The following is a 20,693-nucleotide window of genomic DNA, read 5'->3' on the forward strand; positions in this document are numbered from 1 at the left end:
TCCCCCTGCCTACCTCCACCCCCAAACATAATTTATTTTTCCCATCCCTGTCTCTCCCCTCCTCCCCTTCATTCCTTGTCAGGCTTTGCTGCAGCCAGCTGCATGAAAGCTCAAAAAGCTTTCTTTACAGACTGAGATTCACCAGTCTTTACACAGTATTGCATTTCTTGAAGACTTACATGTCAAATAACCCATGTGTGCCCTTCATTTTTAATCGGAAATTGTGCTCTTCCCCCAGAATTATATATAATTCACTTGGTTGGTAACACATTAGTACCTCTACAATATAGGCCAATAAAAAAAATTAAAATACAGTTTCTAGTAATAGCTTGTAAAATGCACTAAGAGAATTTTGTAGAAATCCATTTCTGAACAGATAAGTCAAAAAGAAAAGAAAATACTCTGGGCTTGGACCATATTCGAAAATTCCAGCTACTTTCAAATCTAAATATTTAATTCATAGTGGATCAATACATTTGACTTAGGCCAAACCAAGTTACCACTGTAAAGAAGAGTGACCAAATTCTGGAAATTACTACAATGTCTACCAGAACATTGAATTCAAAAATTAAATTCATTGTGTGTAATAGTGATTGTTTCAAAGAAGCAAAGGGCTTATTGCATTGATGGTTTTGATGTGTGTGTGTATCACATACATCAATATTTTGGTAACATACCTGTATATATATTTTAAAAATAATATCATTGCCTTGCTGTAAGCAGTGAATTCTTTTCAGAAGTAAATTAATGTCATGTATAAGCTTTATCTTTCCCTTCCCATTAGATCCTCGTATTTCCTAAGTGATGACAGTCATAGAACCTGCTTATTTTCCAATATTGTTCTTTCCCCTTCTCTGCCTTCATGACTACCATTCATATTTTTTAAATTAAAGCCTTCTTTTACTCACCTACCCTCATATATTTTTTTAGAATATATGTCTTACCTTCAAATTGTTCAAAGTTTTTAAGAACATTCTGGGTCTCACTTTTTGTGTACCTTTGTACAATGAATATTTGGAAGTGACAAGAAGAGTATCGCCACTTCACAAACTTGAAAACAGGCTCTGGAGAAATGTCTTCTAAGAATCAGAATGTAACCCTTCCAAACATGAATGACTATATCAGCAGTAAATGGCAGATTTTTTTTTTTTTTAATGGCAGATGTTTTTTGCAAAGTGGATGACTGAGAGATAACTAGTTCAACCTTGTATGGAAAAAGACTATGCAATTAGTTAATCCATCATCACAAAATAAAATTTTATTATTTTAAATGGGAAAGTGAGGACAAATAACCATTCTCCTTTGGAAAAAGACTATGCAATTAGTTAATCCATCATAACAAAATCAAATTTTATTATTTTAAATGGAGAAAGTGAGGACAAATAACCATTCTCCTTTGGAAATGAAATTATCCTAATACTTCAGAATGTTTGAATTTTTAAAGTGTATACATACTAAAACTATAAACATAGGTATGTTTCTATTTTTCTCTAGTGAGCTCTATTTTGCTTGCATCTGAAAATATTTCGATATTATTATCTTTTACCAACAAAATAATTTTTTAATTCCTTTATTTTAGGTTTAAGTAATGATTAAGCTCCGCTCTGTTTTATGCTAATAAAACTGAAATGTGGAGTAAGTGAAATCAATTGGATAGAAGTAAAGCTTACTTAATAATTCATACTCCAGGAAAGAAAGACCATGGGGGCGTGCATGAGAGCTTGTTCGGGCACAAGCATTAGTGGGGGATTAGTATACAGGAGTCTCTAGGCTGAAATAAAGCCCCATGGTGGGAGAGGTGATAACAAATACACTTGTAATAAGAGGATATGATATCCATTTTCTTAGCAGAAACCTAGGAATGTATGGGTCTGGATTTTTTAAAAGCACCTCGTTTACACAATTATGTATTTTAACATTTACAGTGCATTTCTCCCCTTTCTTTTTGGAAAGACATTGCACTAAAAGGGGCAAAGATATTTTGATGAAGTGACTACAGGGTGAAATTTTTAGGCCAGACAAAATGAAAGTTCAGTTAATCACATCTGTACCTGTTCATTTGCATACGAGTGTATGGAAACTGCTGTCCAGTTCTTTGACACAAACTGGATTAATCCAAAAGATAGTGAGCAGTTACCTTTAGGGGATTTCCCCCTGTGTTGCACAAATGACATTTTTATTCATTAAAATTCAAAGTTGGCTAAATTACAAATATATCTAGTGATAAGCACTGAATTTTTCTGTGGGTAGATGATTAGCATGTTGGAAACTACTAAAAAGTGATATTACTGGGAGTTGCTAATAAAGGTGAGCTGAGGTGGCAACCCCTTAAGGGATCCAGATTAAAAGCAGCCATGCAATTCCTACTATATCAGGTCAGTACTAGCAGGATTGTATCTAAGCTTAAAAATATGTTTAATACTACAAAAGATACATGTGCTGTAAGCTTATACTTAAGGAAACTTCTTGCAGTAAATTGTCTTAAGTGTAATGAGATTAAGGTCCGGATGATGGAGATCCGCTCTCAAACTCAACAAATCTAAAATGTGATACTCGTTCTCTAGATTAAAGAAGTATGGCACAGGGCAGGTTTTATCCTTTATGTATTTTCAAAAATATACATTCCATGTAGACGGTTCAGACTTTATCTCTGGGGGGAAAATGCTGTATATTAACTTCAACAAAAACTGATGGCACCCATGGGCTGCATAGGTTAAAAAATGAACCAGAGGACCTGAGTTTTTGCTATACCAACTATCAGCTATGAAATCCTTATCAAATGATGGAACCTCTCCCCTCCTACACTGACTGTGGGAATGTAAGTTGGTGCAGCCACTATGGAGAACAGTACGGAGGTTCCTTATAAAACTAAAAATAGAGCTACCATATGATCCAGCAATCCCACTCCTGGGCATATATCTAGAGAAAAACATGGTCCAAAAGGATACATGCACCCCACTGTTCATTGCAGCACTGTTTACAATAGCCAAGACATGGAAGAAACCTAAATGTCCATCGACAGAGGAATGGATAAAGAAGATGTGGTACACACATATAATGGAATATTACTAGCCATAAAAAAAGAATGAAATCATGCCATTTGCAGCAACATGAATGGACCTAGAGATTGTCATACTGAGTGAAGTAAGTCAGACAGAGAAAGAGAAATATCGTATGATATCGCCTATATGCGGAATCTAAAAAGAAATGATACAAATTAACTTATTTACAAAACAGAAACAGACTCACAGACTTAAAGAACGAACTTATGGTTACCAGGGGGGAAGGGTGGTGGGAAGGGATAGTTAGGGAGTTTGGGCCTGACATGTACACACTGCTATAGTTAAAATGGATAATCCACAAGGACCTACTGTATAGCACAGGGAATTCTGCTCAATATTATGTAACAACCTAAATGGGAAAAGAATTTGAAAAAGAATAGATACATGTATATGTATAACTGAATCACTTTGCTGTACACCTGAAACTAACACAACATTGTTAATCAGCTATATTCCAACATAATATAAAAAGTTAAAATTTTTAAAAATTTTAAAAAAGAAAAAAAAAAAGATGGAACCTCCATAATTTCATTCCTCAAGAGAAAATGAAAGGCTGCCAACACCCCAGTAGACCTCATGGTGTTTGGGTGGGGATTAGGTTAGCTAAGGGAGGACAGACTCTATCACAGTTAAATGGACTTTGGTATCCGGAAGACCTGAGTTTGATCTTTGACTTTGCTGCTTTGTAATCAAAGGACCTTGAACACTTAAACTCTCAAAACCTCAGTTTCCTCTTCTATAAAATGGGTATGAAAGGGTTGAGCCAGTCTTACTGACTGGTTATCTATGTATCTATCTAACTATCTATCTGTCTTCCTACTTACCTACCATTTTATGTATCAAGTAATCATCACATTGTGAGTTCTCGTAAATATTAATAAGGTAAAGTATTGTGAAGATTAGTATTCCACACAAGTGTAACCTATTATTAATAGAAGTAGCTTGAGAAAAATTGCATATCTAAAATGCATCCTTCAAAGTATCAACATTATACCTATAGTTAAAACTCAAGCAATTTCATATTATTGGAGTATAGCAGCCTGGATATTATATCAATATCTAATTTTTATTCCTAGAAGAAATGAATGCATGTAAGTAACAGAAAAATAATGTAAAATTTAAAAAGTATAAAAAGTGTGTTTTCTCTATCCTTTCTTCTGTCTATCTAAAGAATGTATTCTTAGGATTTTCTTTTAACACCTAGAGGAGTAGCTGCCCAGGATGCTGATTCATGGAGGTTCTTGAAAAATCTTCACACCTAAAGAGAATTGAAAGCAGGGACTCAAGTAGATACTGGTACACCCATGTTCAAAGAAGCATTACTCACAATAACCGAAAGGTGGAAGCAGCCTACTGTCCGTCAATAGATAATAGATTAACAAAATGTGGTCTATACACACAATTAAATACTATTCAGCCTAAAAGAAGGAGAAAGTTCTGCTATATCATGGATGAAGCTTGAAGACATTATTCTAAGTGAAATAAGCCAGTCACAAAAGGACTAATACTGTATGATTCCGCTTTCTTGACGTGCCTAGAGTAGTCAGATTTATAGAGACAAAAAGTAGAAGGGTGGTTGCCAGCGGATGGGGAGGAAGGGGGTGGGAGTTTTTGTTAAATGGGTATGTAGTTTCAGTTTAGGAACACAAAAAAGGTTCTGGAGATGGATGGTGGTGATGATTGCACAACAATGTGAATATATTTGAAGCCACTGAACTGTACGCTTAACAGTGTTTAAATTTTACGTTATGTGTATTTTACACCATAAAACATCTTGTGATCTAATAATTTTCTCTATGTTTTTCTGCCTCCTTATATTTAAAATTGTAATCGCAATCTTCAGTTTTTGGTGTGTATATTCAGTATCTCCAAAAATAACTTGAATGGATTGAACAGGGCATGGAAAGGGGAGTAAAATAGGTCATTTTTGCTTTGGCTGAGTCCTCTAATTTTAATCCTTCTTTCCTAAATTTAAAATAAATACATTTAATCCATGTTAAGATAACCAAAAGGGTTTCTGGCTTTGCTTCCTCTTCTAGCTAATGGATCTGCATAGAATGATTAATTGATTGTTTCAGCAAGCCAGGCATTTTATAGAACCACCCAAATAGCTACTTATCAGTGGAACTGATGCAGAGACACAAATAGTACTTGTACACATATTGCAAGTATTAGAAACTTTTTGTGTCTTTTAAAGAAAGCCCTATCTAGCCCAAAATAATAATATTATTTACATAGGAGTTTAAAGTCTTATTTTTCACATATACGCCCTTAATCCACACACAAATCTTAAGACTCAGAAACTCCTATTCTAGTACATACCTTAGAGCATTTCTTGCCCATGCATACCAAGAGACATATACAAGGATATTTACATCAACAGCGTGTGTAATTGCCAAGCAGATAACAACCCAAGGTCAAAGAAGAGAATAGAAAAATAAATTGAGGCTATGGACACAACTCGGAAAACTACACAGAATTGAAGTACAAAAACATTCAACTATATGCAACAATGTATATAACTCTTAGAAACATAATTTTCAGTAAAAATAAAACTAGTTCTAGTAAGACCATATAGAAAGTGTTACTTTTATAAAGCTCAAAAAAACAAAAACTATCAGGTATATGAAAAGAATCTCAAAGCAGCCCATGAAAGTGGCAGAGCCATTATGCAAATCTGTGTAGGTTACACACTGCACACTTCAAAGGGCATAATTCACATGAGGCTCAGCTGGATACGAGGGTCAACATTTCTTAAATTTGTAAAGTGCACACTTTGCACAACTTTCTGTGGCAGCCTTGATAATAGCAACTTCTGGGGAATTGGGGGGAGATAGAGGAGAGACATCATTTTGGTACTCTTCTAGTTCTCAAATTGGATAATAGGTTTACAAGTGTTCATTATATTGCATGTAATCTTTTGTATTTATCAAATAATAGACTCCCAAAAATATTTCTAGGCTATATCTTGGGGTTTGAGGCAGAAGAGAATGGGGATATATAATCAACTACTTTACACATAAGGAGAATTTTTCATTCTATTCTGTTCTCTTGCCCCTAAAAATCATTATAGTTTTGGCCCCAATACAAGAAAAATACATATTTCAAATTAAAATGGCCCCATTTAGCTACATCAAAATCTGATGGGAAAATATTTGCCACGATTTCTTGTCAATTGTCAACGAACTGTGGAGACATCCAATTCTGATTCCATGAAAAAGTGATATATTAAATCATGCCCCTTCTCAATGAATCAACTGCAGTTCCTCAGGTAAGTTAAAATATGTTGAAGAATCCCTGGCATTTCCAGGTGGTAAAAAAGACCTTATTCTTCAAAGCTACCATATGTCCGTTGATTCCCTTTCTTCCTACTCTATGTGTAGCATACAGAATGTGTGATTTTCTACACAAAAATATTAGGGATAAAAGCTGGTCAAAATTGTTTGGAAGATTAGGAATCAATTTATTTGCAGTAGATGGCTTTTCCCCAAGCAGATACATATTAAAATATATCTATCTGTTTGGGGAAAGTTGAAGCTTAACTAAAGTACTGTCACTTAAATTAAAAAACAAAAAAACAAAAAATAACCACAAAAATGTCTCCCATGGGCACATTAAAGTCACTTACACTCAAACAAGCCTCTTGCAACTCAATCTTAATATGATTTAAAAGCTCATTATCTTTTCAAATTATTTAAATCTGCTTGAAAATGCTTGAAGCTTCATGTTATGTTTTTGAAGCATGAAAGCGAAGTTATCCATCAGTTACCAATCAAACATATGCTCCTAGACAAAATAAGTTTCACTTTTCTAAGCACCTGTAATAACTATTTAACAATATATATAACATTGGGTAGCAAAAAAGGTATAAGATCACTGATTGCATGTTCCTGCTTATATCTATATGTAAGAAAAAGCTCACTACATCTGTAAAAATGTAACATCTCATTTTTATATCTGCAGGAATATTCTAAGTAAACTGCTAATTTTATTGTTAAGTCATTATAATAAACATTCTATTAAAGTACACATTCAAATTAAAACTTGTCTCTCTGGTGACATTTGAAACACACCATCTGCATTGTGTGCTACAAAAGAATTCAGATTACAGCCCCTTTCACTTATATGTAATAGTCACTCTCTTACATATCAGTTTAAACTGATATAAAACACTTTGCTTTGAGGAAAAACTATTTTAGCTATAATTCCCTAATGGGCACACATTCTTGATTTTCATTTAATATGTGTCTATAGTATACCATGCATCATGTCATATATAAGAAAGATGATAATACTAAGAACAAACAAAAATGTGGAGGAGGTATTGCAGAAAAAAAGGGGAAAAAATCTATAAATTGGTTTAAATTAAATTAAAATAACATAAAGCAAAGTAATCTTTTTGTCTTGCTTGACTAGGTCAACTCGTAAACCCAGTTTAAAAGACAATTTGCTCAATTTTTTTCTAGCAAAAGAGAAAAATGAGGACAAGTACAGTATGGGTTTTAAAATGACATACTGACAGATTATAATATGGTTTCTCATCAGATGACGTGGTGTTTTGACTGCATGGCTACAGAAGGGCTATAATTTAAATACCATTAAAGACACATAAACTCTAGCATGGAGACAGGAATACTGAAAAATTTTTTGGTCTATAGTCACAATGCAGATAAAATTGTTTCTTTGATCTTGCAGTGCCAAAATCTGTTGTCCAGAAGGGAAATGTCTTTGTGTTTCTCTCTTAAGCTAAGACAGATTTCATTTTCCATCTAAGTCGTTTCGTTCACACCACGTAAAAAGTAAAGTGTATTTTATCAGCAGAACTTAGTTTTCTTCCATTGTTATTTTAGGTTACTTTATGATCACGTAGTGCTCAAAAAATGTACCCAAAATACACGCATCTGGGTTTAAAGTGACAAAACTCTAACCTCAAATGTTTTCATAGGGGCAGTTTAGTAGCATTTCTATCAAGAACAATGCAATTTTCTTCTTTAATACATTTTTCTTCTTAAAGAATAAGGACACATTTTGTTTATAAGACTCAGCAGAACATAAACACACATATTTGACCTTTGTGTGCAATGTTAGCAGCTAATAGTCTGTAATAAAATATATACTACAACCCTTTGCAAAGCAGAGTGAATTCTCTCTTGAGCAAGTTTCTAAATTATTGAAAATCTTGTGAAATGTTAAAATTTTTTTGGTTTTAAATTTTTATATTACATTTTAAGGGAAATATTTGGTGTGGAAATTTTTCATAATTGATTTATTATGTCTTATTCTTTGGAAAACCAGACAAAAGGAATCAGTCACTATGATTTTCACTTAGCCTTGATGGCTCATTGTACAGGACCTGATTACATTTATGTCAAAATCATATATTGTTTTGAGACCACAGCATGCCAGTGATAGTTTCTAGAATTTAGTGAACTTTAAGACTTAAGCATTTATGTTTTGATCCTTTTATACTAAAATATGAGGAATAATCTTTTAAAAAATAGATACTGAGTTGGAAGTAGTTTTGCCAAGATTGAATCTAATGTTATAAATCTAATTTGTATCTATCTCTCTCTATTCTCATTATACTTAAGAAGTAGATCCAATTTCTCTTCCAGGTGAAATTTTGGGGATAATTGAAAGCAGTATGTTTAATGGCCAAAAATAACATTTTTATCCCGTCAAATTTATGCCATCAAGGTGGGAAAATCTTGATAATAAACTACCAAAATCAGGTTTGAAAAGCTTAAAGGCAAAATATCTACTGCATAAACAGTGCTTCTTTAAATTTTTTCTGCCTTGATACATATCATTATATCATGGCGTAACTAAATTCTAAAGTCAATTTTTTGATTAAGAATTCTTTGGAAAATTAAGAGTTATTTAAAAAGTGAAAGAAAAATGTTGAAAAGCTTAATCGGCACTATTTCTGGCACGGATCCTGCTCAGGGTAAAACAACTCAAACGCATTGGGCATTTCTGCAAAACACCCATCAACAAGCAAGCGAACAAAATCAAAACCCAAGCCTGTGACTGAGGTCTTCCTTAATGCTGTTCTTCTATATATTTGAGAGAGCGGTTTGTATTCAGTAGAAATGGGGGCTTCTTTCTTTTGCTGCCCATCCCAACGTGGAAACTAGGGGAGAGGTTTCTGTGTAAAACTCTTTCCTAGCGTTTACTGTCACCCACCTGCAGCACCTCATGAGGAAAGACTCTCGATTGTGACCCCCTCACCCGGACCCCACGCGGTGTCCCCGGCAACCTTCCTTGCAAAGCCCCTAGAGCTCGTCAGACCTGGACCAAAGGATGAAGTCGCCACCTGCTGAATGGCGGCCCGACCCTCTTTTGTGCAGATCGATTCCTTGACAATAAAAAGTACCTCACTGGCATTCTACTCAAACCTCTGCGTAACATAAAGGCTGTGTTAAAACTCCATCATATAAAAATAATTATGCTTTTATTGATTCTGAAAATATTTCATCTGTCTATGAATGTCCAGGAACAACCCAAGATTGATACAAAATGTCCTATTACTCAGTGCCTGCTGATGAAAAGTGAATTCTAGTTAACATAATAAGAAAGGCAAGTGGTGTGGACGGCAACATATAAACAATCCTAGAGAATATGTTGAATATTATGTATTTGATTTTGAAATGTTATTTTTTAAAAATTTCATATCAGCATCTTTCTGGAATCCATAATTGTTAACGGTTACAAGTATTGGCCCCAGGCAGATTGCCTAGCAAGGTTTTCTAGAGCAATAAAGGTAAACAAGCCAATTACTATGCAAACAAATATTGTGCTTTATGGTTATTTAAACACTCAGTGTACATTGGAGTATTAAAATACTAAGAGGAAGCACACTATCTTCTGGTTATCATAGGGACGGTTGGATAAAACAGAAAAATGCTTAAGCATACATAGGATCAGTAGCATAGGGGAAATATATTAAACACAGAGCAAAGGCATTTCTAACCAGAGGGGTATCAGAGATTACAGTCACTAGAATAGAAGGCATAAGTAATTATTCAGAATCAACTCTTAAATTATGAGAGAGAGGATTGGTTTCATCACTATGAGTTTAAAATTCCACAAGAAATAGCTAAGCAAAGAGAAGTATTTTATTAAGTTGGAGATGAAAGCCAACACAAATATACAGTGGTAAATATTGCTATGCTTTGGAGGAAATGTAAGAAAGAGAAAACACATTATAAAATGTGTAAACTAAATACAAATCATCTGTCATTGTATTTTTGCAGAGTTCTGCTCTGAATCAGTGCAGTCTTGAATGAGTTCTGCAGCAAACCAGTCTGGTTTCAAGGAGATCACTGGTAATAATTTTGATTAATAAGGTAATTGTAGGGTGTTACTAAAATCCATTTCATTCTCAATTTGATGAGTAAAAAGCACTAATGTTCTTACAATGAAGGTAATAATTATTTGTAGCCATTTCAATGATAAATTCACAGTAAATCCATCCAGTAATTATTCCCTTTGATTCTTTTAAAAAAATTAAAGCACCATGAATAAACAATATATAGATTTTATCAGCTCAAAACCAAAATCATTTCAGACGCTCAGTGAAGCCAAAATACAGTTGGGTTTGCCCAACATTGAGTGATTTTGCACTTCTTTGGAGCTCTCCTGATTTCTAGCAAATTGATAAGTACCTGAAAATCTCTGTTAACTGAACATTATAAGAGCAAACCCAGGGCACAATGATTATCATAGTACCGCAAGAATCGATTTCTAGCCTATATTAATCCATTTTCTTCCCAAAATTTAGATTATTACCTGAGAAAATGATAGCAGAGTGAGGTCATCGAATAAACCATGGAGAGTACTGTATGAACAGAATCTCTATCAATTCTCTGACAAGGCACTCTATATTTAACATGGTTACATTTGGAACTTGATCACCATATGCAGCTATAGGTCATTAAGAGAAAGACAATATCCGATACCTATAAGTGGTTCAGGTTGTGACAAGTTATGCTTTTGTGTATGGTTCCAAATGTGGTTGGTACAGAAGAGCTGTTCTCCAAGATCCAAGCTTCTTGAGCTGCCAGAAAATATCAAAACAATCGGGGCTCTTTGGAATGCGTAGTTAACTTCCTGCTGTAGGACAGGAATGCCAGCTGCTCCTGTAGCAGTGCGTTTCCAGATGTCAAGGCTGTATGGAGAGTGAGGTAATTGCAGGAAGGAAGGGATACAATTTTGTTATCACAGATTACCATCCCCATTGAAAACCATGGCTACAGCATTAATGTCAGCGCTTTGGAGACACACAGTATGAATGGGAGGTCTCCAAGTTGAAGTGTAGAGGTTTGTACATTTGCTTCTGTGGAAGAGGATAGGCCAAAATTATTCAAATGTGTGGCAAACAAAGAGAGGGAGGCTTCTCAAAGCTGTAGTGTCGGAGTGATAAAGCATCTGTAATGCTACAGGCCTCATCAGCTAAAGTAGGTCTTAGAAGGCCAAGAACGAAATAACAAGGTTTAACTATAAGTGTTCTGGAACTATGGCTTGCCCATTGCGTTAAGAAAAATAAGATGTTTGGACGCAAATTAATTAATCAACGACTCTATTTAGGGCTGTCTTTTGTTATTAGTGCCTGAGTAGGGGAAAGTGGATGATGATTTCCCGGTATTCAACCAAGAATAACTTATTTCTCAATTTCCCCTGCTGTGTTATCAATAGACCATAAGTTATCAAAAGCACTATAAACATTAAAAAAAAATTATTGGCGTGTAGTTGATTTACAACGTTGTGTTAGTTTCAGCTGTACAGCAAAGTGATATATATACATATATTTCAGATTCTTTTCCCTTATATGTTATTACAAAATATTGAGTAGAGTTCCCTGTGCTATACAGGAGGTCCTTGTTGGTTATCTATTTTATATATAGTGGTGTGTATACATCAATCCCAATATAAACTTTTATTTCAAAGCTAGAATCAAGGTGTCACATTTCTATCTGGGAATTTTAAAGACTACCTTATTTTGGCATATTCCACTGGCAAAACCAGTCCATATTTGTTCCCAAATTATGGAGATTAATTGAGAAAATTTAATGTAACAATTTCTTGGCTTTCTGTCTAAGGCTCCCGATTACCTACATGCTGAATGTAGCACATGTGTTTAGTGTTGTTTGTAAATGAACAGAACAGTTGGTGCCTTGGTTCACCTACAAACATAGCAGGGTTGAAGATGGTGTCTGAAAAGTCCTTGATTCTGGATCCATTCTACCAGCCACGAAGATAAGGGACTTCTCATTTTCCCTCACATCAGAAACTCTATCCTACTCAGACTCGAAGATATGCATGGGTCTTCTAGGCAGTTGCGTATTACGATTGGCATAACACCGAGCTAAGAGCTGTCAACTAACTAGAAATAAATCACATGTGCAATTCTTAAGCCAGGTCTCCCACACCCTGCAGAGTTTCGTGGTTATGCCTGTCTTGTTGAACCTGTCCTATTATATCTGACTAAGGCACACCTGATGGCACAATTCCAGGAGTTCCATTTACATCATCACCTCTGTCAACGGCATCTCCTGGAGATGTACTGTGCACAGTTTCTATGGCCATAGGTGACAGCCCTGCATACCCTTGAAAACATTTTTTTGAATCCTCAATAATTTATTCAATATATTACACGTCCCAGAGCTTAATGACATCCTAAATATCATAGGATCTTGCCAAGTGCAGTGCATTGTAGCTACGAGATATATAAGGACAAGAGCTGTTGCATACGTTGAGGGGGGGACGCTGAGGGTGGAGAATGATAAAATTTTTTTCTGGCAGGTGGGAAAAGAATGAATAAGGAAAATATAAACAAAATATGGATAGCTAAGTGTTTGCTGGTGTAGGAAAATAAACTTTTACTTTGTAGTAGGCATTTTTTTAAAAGTTTTTATCTCCTTTAAATCCCTGTTTGGGAGTAGTTCGTCAGTTTTGTTTTTCTTTTAAGGTTTCCTGTCTTTCAATGGTATGTGAAGACTCTTGTATTAAAAACATTCTCTCTCATAAGTCATTCTTTCCAGTGACAAAGCTGATTTGGTCTATTGCAAATGAGTAAACCCAAATTTATACAACTCTTTTATGTCTTTGTATTTATAGCCTCTGCCATTTTCAATAAAGAAAAAAGTTATCAAGTCGGGCTAAGAAGCTACATCTGAAGTTGAACTTGTCTCTAGGGCAGTGGACATCTCAGGTTCTGGATCACCTGAGAACTTGTTAGAAATGTAGGTTCTCTGGCCTTGCTTACTAATCAGAAACTGGGCAGGAAGCCCAGTAATTTATATTTCAACAAGCCTTTCAAGTAATCTGATACAATGAAAATTTTGTGAAACTTTGACCTAGAAAATCTGTGGTAATAAAAATGTTTCTTCAGTAATTAAATAGCAAGCAATAGTTGCAGAGTATGTAGGTAAAAGAAATGGTAATTTCTTTTTAATTTCAACATAGTTGCTCTAAAAGTGTTTTATACTTTTCAAAATTCACTGGCAATGATAATTTCTCATATCCACTTCTCCCCTTGTTTGCATCTTATATTATTTATTACCAGGGAAAGCTTTCTCTGTCGTAAAAAACACACACATGGAGAAGTAAAGCATTATCACACTGAGCTCCTACAGTCCTATTTTTTGTATCCTGCAGAAAATATTTGCATTACAGAACTGTTCTTCACTTGATACATACGAGTTCTCTACGCAGAGTTTCTACTGATGGTAATGTGAAGAACCAACGTAACTCATTTTGCAGTGAGATAAGGGAAGAAATGAAAAATGTTTAGACAAGTGGTTCTCCACCAGGGGCAATGTCTGGAGATATCCATATGGTGGGGGAGGGGTGCTGCCCACATCTGGTGAGTAAAGGCCAAGGAGGCTGATAAAAATCCTGCAATGCCTAGGAAATCTCCCACACCCATAATTATCTGGTCCAAAATATGAATAATGCTTCTGTTGAGAAACCTTGGCCTAGAGAAAAATAAAGTCCTATTTCATCAAATTAAGTTAGTCATAGTTACTATAATTTCCATGTTACCCACTTGGGAAGCCAAAGCCTTCCATCATAGCTGCATAACCCTAGAACATGAATTAAATTCCCTTTCTTATACTCAAAATCCCCACTTCCACACCAATCCTCAAGCCCTGAAGAGAGCTTTCCTTCTTAGTGCAGAAGATACGGCTAATTATTACAGACCAGTATTGAACCGTCTTTTAGGAGCTCACATTTTTGCACTGGCATTTTGAGTTCCATGGCACATTGCCTTGTGGGAATGTTCAGCTGTTAGTCAATTTCTTTTTCTGAAAAATGTTGTTTACTTGAAATAAGACTTCATCATGAAAAAACAAGCATTTATTTCACTATCTGTACGTTTATGGCTCCTAACAAGAGTCTTTTTTACATTGCATCTTTTTCTCAATTTCTATTATGATTGAACCCTATCGATCAGGTTGATAAGATGCTAAAGCATAGCCCAGTTTCTAAACAAAACATATTTTCCATTAGTAAACATCTTTCAGTGGTCCTTTCAACAACTTCTACAACAGCTCTGAAAATGTTTTCTGAAGGGCATGTGATTACTTTTTCCTTTCTTAGCCAAAGGATATTTTTGGGCTTCTCTGGCTAAAGAAGCCATTCAAAATTTAGTAGAATTGTGCAACATGAAATGTAACAAAGGACAAATGTTGTTGTGTGTATGTAATTTATCTGGAAATATAAAGAGCCGACTGGGAATACTGTATTTCTGTGCAACCTGATTTGAATTTTCATGAAGTTACATCCTTTGGGCACTGTCTGTAGAAAGCAGGCAGGTGACACACAGCTGCACCCCCCTGCTCCTGAAGATTCTAGGAGAGGCAATTTGACACGAAGCCTAATTAACTCTGCAACGTTTGATCACAGATATTTTTATTAAGAGCATACGTACCACCCACCTGCAAACTCTAATGTTAACCATGGATCTCTTCACGTAGCATTAAGACAAGAAATACCAGACTCCATTGTTACAGAATGGTCTACAGAAGTACCAGGAAAAATAACCATGCAAATCCTCATGTGTGCTGATTCCTCTCACTTTTTGGCTCAGGGAATAACATTTTCCCCTAAATTCGCATTCATGATATTACACTGCTCTGTGTTTTCCATACTATTATGTAAATGATGACAATAATAGGGACAATTCAGATCTTGATGCTGTTTAACTGAATTTGGAGTCCCTGAAACACATGTCAAAATTTAACATGAAGACGATCACAAAATTCCTGTTTAATTCTTTTTTAAAAAAATTTAATTTCTCCTAGATGTGTCCTCGATATTTGGGGACTGAAATATGCCCCGAATAAGGAGCCAGTGTTTAATTCTGGAAACTGATAATCTCCTGATTTTTACTATTTCATTAAAATGCCCACCTTTACCTGAGGAGGTGGCCATCTTTTAAATATTTTCATCAAAATGTACTTCAAACTAAAAAGTTAAACAACTTCTAAGATCTATGTGAGATTTGCATTTTTAACCTTAAGGCAGTGGGTCAGGCTTTTTGGAGACAAGACCTTCTACATGTTTAATTTATAAAGATACTAATTTCTAGTAACATCACTATACACATTTCCATATGACGTTTCAAACATTAATCTGAGTAAATATTTCTTTTTTGAGTTGTTTGATATCCTCGAAAAACTAGAAAGCCAGTTTAGGGGTATAATTAAAAATTTAAAAGCTTTGTTTCATAAACATATTTTAGGGTATGTATAATATCTTGTTTTTTTTTTTTTAACATTAAGTCTACTATGTCTTCAAGAGCAAATTTTATTTTCTCTAGAATACCACTGACTGCCTTTAATAATAGGATCTAGCTGTTTATCTGCAGTAGATTTCTTCCACTCTCCCACTTCTGCCCATTCTTTTGAGAATACTCAGAAGTGGAAGATAGGGATTTTTCTTCTTCATGTTTTTAAGAGCACAATGTTAGTGATGGAAAAGAACTTCTGAATTTCCAATATGCTTAGGACAACTTACCTTCTTGTCTTCTGGGTGATCCTTTTTGTTCTGATTATAACTATAGAACTATGAGTAATATATAATTGTAATACAAAAAAAGTCAAAAAGGGGGTTGTACTTATATACAAAAATAATATTCATTCATGTGCATAATTTGTATATGGTTTACATACTTTATACAAAGATTAAAGGATGTTTTGCTATATGAATAATATCCCCAGGTTACTTCAATATATATTATAGCTTATTGAATAATAGTTATATTTTACTGCATATATATTTTCATGATGATATCTCTTCTCAAACATTTCTAACCAGTTATTGGGAAAATATATTCTTTACCTAAAAATAGGCAAAACTACAATTAAACCAATGGCACTTATAGACAAGCAGAACGACTTAGCTTATTTTCTGGGCTTCATTTTCTTTGTTTCAATTTGAGAGCTGCATTACAAAATTTCTATGATTTCAAAATTTCTATGATTTCTTCCAGCCCTATGACATGGTTAATTCCAATAACAGATATTAGGATATAAAGAGAAGGCCAAATTATGAATTGAAACACCCAGGATCACAGCGACTATTATGTAACCAGACAGGCACCTATAGCTCATCATTTTATGAGCGATCTTGTTACTATTACAATTTATTCTTCAAATCGCTCCATCTACAAGTTTGATAGCCTGACATCCATATGTGCATACGTGTTCTTTAAAACCATTCCAGGGGAGGGACTTTTTCTGAAAATCTACAGCCACAGCATGTCCAAAAATGAACAAGGTCAAGTAAGGACGCTCCTGAGATGCAGTGTCTCTTTTTAAAACATGTTCTTTGTTGCCTGGGAGGTCCCAGCATGGAGCAGCGGTCAGAGGCCAAGCAAGTAGTGTTTAAAAAAAAAAGTAAAAAAGGTGAAAAAATGGTAGGAAGGAAAGTAATATGTGGAATTGTCAAATACAGGGATGGAGTCAAATGGTATGGGGAAAGGAAACAGAGACAAGCAGGAAAAGGACCCAGCAAGTAATCCCGACCGTGTCGTGAGTCTACACCGCTGAGTCACGGGTATACTGTAAAGTTCCCTCTTCCCAGACTCTGTGCTTAAGTGACTGTATCTTTAAACTGCCTGATCCAACAGCTGATTCGGTTGCCACCACAGAAATAGAAATTATAGCTTTCAACCCTTCATTTTATCCCTCTTACCTATAATCCTCTAGTTCCAGTCTGTCTGACAACTTGACAACGTTGTTGTTTCTTTTTCTTTCTTTTTTTTTTCTTTTTCTTTTCTTTTTTTTTTAATTAGCACAGCTTTGGGGGACCACCTAAATATGCTTTACACATAGATAACAGTAGACACCCCTGGAAACTCTTGATGAGAAAAAAAAAAAAAATCCTGCTGGGAATATAAAATGGCACAGAGAACACACAGAACGGATTCTCATAATTGAGATTGTCATGTGTCTTATTAAAAGCCATCATTTACCTGGAGGTCTTTCTTTAAAGCCTAAGATTCTTCACAGATTTTACGTAGGGATATCTTTTCAAAGGCTCACTGATCTACTTTCACATGTGTGTTGTTTGCTTGGGTCCTTCAAAGGGCTTCAAAGTTTACTTTCATATTTAAAAAGAGTAACGATGAAAGCTATTATTTGAATGCAATGCCTTCAGTGAGACCAAGATGCTTATTATAATTGCCCTGATGAGATGGTCAAAGCCTCTCATGGCTCCCAGCCTCCTCTAATGTGTATTTAGGTGCTCTGCCGGATGGCTCGCCTCAGTGATGTGGCATAGGTTTGATGAAAGGACGGTAAGCAACATCAATTATAAAAGACATATGTTAATGAGAAGAAGGAAAGGAAGAGAGAGAGGGACTAGGGGAAAACAAAGAAGAATTATCTGCAGTACAAAGAACAAAGCATTTCAACTGAACTAAAAGAAATGACGTACCTGAATCACGTCCTAATTTTAGGGTATAACTATGCTCTTTGGAGTATGTGTCTTTGGAGACATAACATATTTCTTCAACTTTTGTGGGACTGTTATTGAAGGTGTAGATCAAACTGCCTTCAGTTTCCTTTATGGACTTATTGGTAATTTTGCCACGATCCCTGTACAAAACAAAGATGTTATGTAAAACTCAGGTCATGTTAAGCAAATTAGCTAAAATTGATTTTTATCCTCTAATGGAAATGTTTTCCAATCCAGCAATCCATAGAGATCTGTCAACTTTTCGTATCCTAAATTTTCCTTTTTCCAGGACTACTAATTTAGCCCAGAAAACATTGTTTGCCCACCTCTCCAGAAAATAACAACCAAAGACCCCTGAAAAGGTAAAACAAATACTTTTGCCTACCTCTGCTATGCTAATTAATTATAAGGATTACTTTTCCTTTGGAGGTATTTCCCATGTGTAAAAAGGTTTTAAAATATTAAATACTATTAGTACAATTCATAAATAAGTCTAGATTTTATTCCCAAGCCCGTTAAATATATTTGCTTTATTTTTTATCTAATTTCTCTAAAGAGACTAACTTATCTATCTAAATAATACTGTGCTATATTTATATCATTCTTCTAGTCTATGATAATGGTTGAATCTTCAAAAATAGAAATATTGAATGTGATTAAGCCATGTGGTTTTCTGCCTTTCAATTAAACTAAATGAAGACAAGCTGATGTGGGGGTTTTTTTCCCCCCCTTTTTACTGTAGAATCAGAGAATCCTGGTATTACATTTAAAAAAATACCGTAAGAGACAGTGTCTAGAACTTATGAGTTTGTTAGACAACTTATTTCTTCAGTTAGACAATGTATTCTCCCCTTAGGAATGTATGTCTGTTACTTTTATTGTAGAAGGACTATCAGTATTTTCTGTCCACATAACAAGATGTTTCATTCCCGTACTTTTCCTCTGTGCTCCTTGGCACCAGTGGTGAGGCACTCGAGAGTGCTCCGGGGCACAACTGAAGGCGTGTGAATACCCCTTGGCTGAAACTACAAGGGAGAAGAATGTTGAACAGCCTCCCACGTGCCCTCTGCTATTCCCAAACCTTCCCAGGCAGAGGCCGTGGGTGTGGCAGGGAGGGAGGGGCTTAGCACAGCTCCTGTTTTCTGGCTGGGGTTTTGGGCATCACTCTGTGAATACCCGCTTAGCAGGAAAACGCCTAACAAGGGGAGAAAGAGTTCATATAAAGAAATACGTCAGATATGCTTTAAGATATTTAAAATCACTCTGTCAGTTTTAACATTACAGAAGATTGGAACATTCTGAAAAGGCCATGCATACACCCATCAACTGGTCTGCGGTGTGGTGATTGCCTAGCTTTTGACGAATTTATTTTACTGAATTCACCAGGGACTTCCTATCTCTATTTATGACACCGAATTGTTCTTCATGTGAAATTTAAAGTTTTCAAACACAATGGAAGTTGAACACACCCCCTCCCCCCATGCACTCACATATGTCAGCATTTTGGAGTCCACGCTGCCTTCGCAGGTTCATCCCCAAACAACTTTCTATGACTGGCAAAATTCCTCCTATGATAGATAGGGAAACTGAGGCTCAGAGAGTCACTAAAGTTACAGAGTGATTGAATATGCATAAAAGGTTATGCTCCCAGGGGTGTGGAGAAAAGGGAACCCTCCTACATTGTTGGTGGGAATGTAAGTTGGTGCAGCCACTATGGAAAACACTATGGAGATTCCTTAAAAAAACTAAAAATAGAGCTACTGTATGATGCAGCAATCCCACTCCTGGGCATATATCTGAAGAAAACTCTAATTCAAAAAGATACATGCACCCCAATGTTCATTGCAGTACTATTTACAATAGCCAGGACATGGAAGCAACCTAAATGTCCATCAACAGAAGAATGGATAAAAAACATGTGGTACTTATATACAATGGAATATTACTCAGCCATAAAAAGAATGAAATAATGCCATTTGCAGCAACATGCATTGACCTAGAGATTATCATACAAACTGAAGTAAGTCAGAAAGAGAAAGACAAATACAATATGGTATCATTTATATTTGGAATCTAAAATATGGCACAAATGAACCTATCTATGAAATAGAAAGAGACTCACAGACATAGAGAACAGACTTGTGGTTGCCAAGGGGGAGGGGGGTTGGGGGAGGGATGGAGTGGGAGTTTGGGATTAGCAGATGTAAGCTTTTATGTATAGAATGGATAAACAACAAGGTCTTACTGTATAGCAAAAGGAACTATATTCAATATCTTGTGATAAACCATAATGGAAAAGAATATATAAAAAAGAATGTATGCATATATATAATTGAATCACTTTGCTGTACAGCAGAAATTAACACAACATTGTAAAGCAACTATACTTCAATTAAAAAAAAATTTTTTTTTAAGTTATACTCCCAAACAAGCACTCCATCCACCATACTCCCTTTTCATGGCAAATAAATGGGTGCTGGGGACACTTAGATTATTGTTAATGCCACCAATAAAATCTCAATGTTATGAACTCATGTTATAAATTAACTGTATTTTGATTAGATTGGAAAGGATAGCTAGAAAGTATTTTGACCTGAATACTGTGATGGGAATAAAGAGTGTATGTGAAACATTTTAATGGTCATAGAATTTATTTACTCTTCT

At 35.3% G+C, this 20,693-nt stretch overlaps 1 long non-coding RNA gene across 1 annotated transcript in view; it reads right to left on the reverse strand.

The window, feature by feature from the left end:
* Positions 1–11,037: 11,037 nt before the first annotated feature.
* LOC132354288 (uncharacterized) overlaps positions 11,038–20,693 on the reverse strand; it is a 45,648-nt gene continuing 35,992 nt past the window's right edge. The window contains exons 2-3 of the long non-coding RNA XR_009499223.1: positions 18,009–18,169; positions 11,038–11,232 (exon numbers count right to left, since the gene is read on the reverse strand). This is a non-coding gene — a long non-coding RNA (uncharacterized LOC132354288). The remainder of the gene's footprint in view (positions 11,233–18,008; positions 18,170–20,693) is intronic.

This window comes from Balaenoptera ricei, chromosome 1, assembly GCF_028023285.1.
Source record: "Balaenoptera ricei isolate mBalRic1 chromosome 1, mBalRic1.hap2, whole genome shotgun sequence".
Lineage (NCBI taxonomy): Eukaryota > Metazoa > Chordata > Mammalia > Artiodactyla > Balaenopteridae > Balaenoptera > Balaenoptera ricei.